The sequence below is a fragment of the Numida meleagris genome, chromosome 1 (assembly GCF_002078875.1).
Source record: "Numida meleagris isolate 19003 breed g44 Domestic line chromosome 1, NumMel1.0, whole genome shotgun sequence".
In the NCBI taxonomy this organism is placed as follows: Eukaryota; Metazoa; Chordata; class Aves; order Galliformes; family Numididae; genus Numida; species Numida meleagris.
The window spans coordinates 167,331,579-167,334,513 of NC_034409.1; the positions used below are offsets into that span (position 1 = coordinate 167,331,579).

The following is a 2,935-nucleotide window of genomic DNA, read 5'->3' on the forward strand; positions in this document are numbered from 1 at the left end:
ATATATATATATATATACTGCAATTCGTGACAGGCTTTAGCGAAAAAGCGCAATAACCTGCGCTGAGATAGCGCTTTCCCGGCGATTTTTCTTTTCCTTCTTTTTCTTTCTTTTTCTTTCTTTTTCTTTCTTTCTTTCCTCCTTTCTTTTTATTTCTTTCTCCCTACCTTCCCTCCTCTTTCTCCCTTTCTTTCTGTCATTTTCCCTCATTTTTTCCCTTTCCCTCTCTTTGTTTCGTCCCCGAGCCGATGTCCCGGAGCCTCCCGCTCAACACCGGCCCCGGCCGCCCGCTCTCTTTCCCCTTTTCGTTCTCCAGCCCCGAGCTCTCCCTGACGGCGCGAACCAAACCCCCGTGCCACAGCTCTCCCCCTCTCCAGCCCCATCGCCCTCCTCGTCCCCTCCATGGCACCTTTCCTCCACTCCGTTTTTGGACGCACTTTTCCTCGCAGTTGTCCCCACGTCCCTCATTTCTTGTCCCCATCCCGCCCCCGGCGCCGAGTGTTTCGTCTCCTCCCAAACTTGGCGTAGGTTTGGTGTGAGCTGAGGTGGCCGATGGCCGCGTTATCCCCCCATTTTGGCACGATTAAATGCGGCGATTTTCAGTGCCGTCGTTAAAAATACCGACCGCGAAAGCTGAGCGCTCTGCGTGTCCCGAGACTTCGATTTGCCCCGGCACACGGAGAGTTGTTTCACGCGAAAAGAAAAGGGACGAATACCTTCCTTTTAGCAGAAGGTCAAAAGAAATTAACCGAAAAAAAGAGAAAATAATAATAATAATAAAATAGAACAAAAGAAAAAAAAGGAAAGGAAAAAAAGAGGAAAGAAAATAAAATAAAAAGATAAAAAAGAAAATCTTCAGACAGAGAAAGCTGCAATATCGCTGGGGGAAAGAAAGAAAGAAACAAAAAAACAACAAAAAAACCCAACAAACAAAAACTAAAGCGACAAACAACCGTCTTCCAAGCGGCTTCGGGTCCCGGCGTGGCTGCCTCGGGGCTGCGGGTGCCCCGTGCCGGTGCCGGCGCAGGGACACGGCGGGGACACCGCGGGGAGGTGGCGGCGGCTCCGGGCGGGTCCCGGCGTCCCGAGAGCCGAGCAGCTGCGGGGGAGTGCGGGGATTTCTCCGATGGAAACTGCGGTGCGCTGAAAATACGTAAAGCACAGTGACAGCGGAAAGTAACTCCCGGCTGCCTGAAAAGCGAGGGGGAAAAAAAAGAAAAGAAAAGAAAAGAAAAGAAAAGAAAAGAAAAGAAAAGAAAAGAAAAGAAAAGAAAAGAAAAGAAAAGAAAAGAAAAGAAAAGAAAACAACCCAGCAAAACAAAACAAAACTTTCAGGGGCTGCGAGTTAATTCCGTTCATTTCACCTCGCAGCATCGCACCGACAAACGCGTGTCGGGGTAATTCGGGACTTTCAGTTTTGCTCCCGCTCTGCCCGCCGGGCTCCCTCTCCCCGCTGCCACTGTCCCCGCGTCCCCATACCCCCGTGTCCTTGTGGCTCTATATCCCTCTGCTCCACGTCCCCTGTCCCCATTTCCCCATGTCCACCTGTCCGTAATATCCCCATGTCTCTCTGTCCCTATATACCCCTGCCGTATATCCTCCTTTCCCCCCGTCCCCATCTCCCCACGTCCTCCTGTCCCCACATCACCCTGTCCTCGTGTCTCTGTGTCCCCGTGTCCCCCTGCCCCACGTCCCGCTGCCAGGTGCGCTCGCTGTCCCCCCCGCCCCTCTCCGAGCGATTCGGCAGAGCTGCAGCTGCTTCCAAGCGATCGCCGCTTCTCGGTATTTCATTGCCACAGTTTCTCGGGCCCGGCCTTTATCTCTCCCCGCAGACACCCGCGCAGCGGCCGCTGCCCCCGGAGCTCCCCGTGCCCCCTCCCCGGGCTGCGGCCGGAGCCGGGGCTCTGCCGCACCGCCCCCCACCCCAACCCCGGGCCGCTCAGCGCTCACCGCCGCTGCCCTTTATCTCCCGGCTTCAGCCCCGACTTTGCGGGAGGGAAACGCACGAAGTGTGCAAACGCATGAAGAAACTCGCGTTCGGCCATTTTCTGCCAAGTGGACACCCCGGGCGAGTTTGTCCGAGGCGTGGAAACTGGGCGTGGAAACAGCAAACACCGCACCTGGGCTGGAAGCGGCCGGGGGACCCCGCGCCGTGCCCTCCCCCCGTGGCTGTCCCGGGCCGCGGGGACCCTCGCACAGGGGGCACCCGGAGGGGTTCGCTCCATAGGGGGCAGCGGCAGCGGCAGCGCTGGGATAGTCTGGGGCAGTCGAGACGGCGCTAGGAAAGCGCTGGGACAGTCTGGAAGCGAGGAACATTGAGGAGCAGGGCAGGGCACTGCCGGGCCGAGCCGTGCCGGGCAGAGGCTGCCGCCGCACCTGGGGGCCGGGCGGAGCGGGCGGGACGTGGCCGGGCTCAGCCCCTCCCGGCCCCGGGCGCAGTGCGCTGCGGCTCGGCCACGCCGGCGGCTCTGGGCGGGAGCTGCGGGAAAGGGGAAGGGAAAAGGGGAAGGAAGGGGTAGGGAGTGCCGTGTGCTCTCTGCCCGAGGAGCGTCCGCGTCTTCGCGGCTCCTGGATGGAAAAAGCAGTATTTTCCGTCCAGCTGCTAACGTCGGCTCCTTCTGGTTTCTCTACAGCTGCGCCGAATGCACCTGGTGCTTTCCTCCCTTTTTATTTCACTGGGTTTTGTAAGCCCGCCCCGGGCCATCAGCCGCCCCCCAGTGCCAGCACGCTGTGAGCCGGCGGAGCTCTTTGCGCACCTCCTGGGCAGAACTCACTAAAGACATGCGCGGTGCTGTACGGTCCCAAGGGGCGACTCCAGTCGCCGACGAAATTTGTTTGGCTTGGCGATGAGACTGTGGGGATTTGACTCATCAAAATGTAAATTAAGAGTAAATAAAGCGTTTCTCTGCATCCATCTGAATTTACATGTCATTAT

The 2,935-nt window shown here is 57.8% G+C and overlaps 1 long non-coding RNA gene across 1 annotated transcript; it reads right to left on the reverse strand.

Annotated features, from left to right (window-relative positions):
- LOC110387914 lies at positions 209-2,622 on the reverse strand. Its single transcript, XR_002432747.1, has 2 exons — positions 1,951-2,622; positions 209-1,143 (listed from the first exon to the last, which is right to left on the reverse strand). It is a non-coding gene; the product is annotated as an uncharacterized LOC110387914 (long non-coding RNA).